Source organism: Capra hircus, chromosome 15, assembly GCF_001704415.2.
Source record: "Capra hircus breed San Clemente chromosome 15, ASM170441v1, whole genome shotgun sequence".
In the NCBI taxonomy this organism is placed as follows: Eukaryota; Metazoa; Chordata; class Mammalia; order Artiodactyla; family Bovidae; genus Capra; species Capra hircus.
This window is the reverse complement of record NC_030822.1, coordinates 43,134,954-43,136,014: the sequence shown is the minus strand read 5'-3', so window position 1 is coordinate 43,136,014 and position 1,061 is coordinate 43,134,954. Positions and strand designations below refer to the sequence as shown.

At 43.2% G+C, this 1,061-nt stretch overlaps 1 pseudogene across 1 annotated transcript; it reads left to right on the top strand.

The window, feature by feature from the left end:
* Positions 1-617, top strand: LOC102168369 (annotated as a pseudogene). Its single transcript, XR_001296551.2, has one exon. The product of XR_001296551.2 is annotated as a 60S ribosomal protein L17 pseudogene (transcript).

Here is a 1,061-nt window from a genome sequence, read left to right as displayed (position 1 = left end):
TTCCAGTAAGCGGCCTGAGGTGACTCCTAAAAATGGTGCGCTATTCACTTGACCCAGAAAACCCCACAAAATCATGCAAATCAAGAGGTTCAAATCTTCATGTACACTTTAAGAACACTCGTGAAACTGCCCAGGCCGTAACGGGTATGCATATCCGAAAAGCCACCAAGTGCCTGAAGGATGTCACGTTAACGAAGCAATGTGTGCCATTCCGGCATTCCAACAGTGGAGTTGGTAGGTGTGCACAGGCCAAACAGTGGGGCCGGACTCAGGGTCGATGGCCCAAAAAGAGTGCTGAATTTTTACTACACATGCTCAAAAATGCAGAGAGTAATGCTGAACTTAAGGGCTTAGATGTAGATTCTCTGGTCATTGAGCACATCCAAGTGAACAAAGCCCCCAAGATGCGGCGCAGGACTTACAGAGTTCACGGTCAGATCAACCCCTACATGAGCTCTCCCTGCCACATTGAGATGATCCTTACTGAAAAAGAACAGATTGTTCCTAAACCAGAAGAGGAGATTGCACAGAAGAAAAAGATATCCCAGAAGAAACTGAAGAAACAAAAACTTATGGCCTGGGAATAAATGCCGCAAAAAATAAATGCAAATAAAAGTTAAAAAAAAAAAAAAAAGACTCAGGGCTTTCAATGCTATGGCCTGGGTTAGATCCCTAGCGAGGGAACTAAAATACTACAAGCCATGTGGAATGGCCAAAAAAACCCAAAACAAACAAAGCAAAATTAAGATTAATTTTTAATCTTCAAATCCAGCAAACAAAGACTCTGTAAACAAAACCCTTCTAGTTTCTATTATTGCGAAGAACTAGAACACTGGGAAAAGACTTTACACAGTGGTAAAGAATCTACCTGCAATGCAGGAGATACAGGAGATATGGTTTTGATCCCTGAATAGGGAAGATTCCCTGGAGAAGGAAAAGGTAGCCTGCTCCAGTATTCTTGCCTGGGAAATCCCACTGACAGAGGAGCATGATGGGCTAACACAGCAACTAAACGACAGCACCATACATTCAAGTGTTTCAGGCACCTTTGGCCTTCTGAC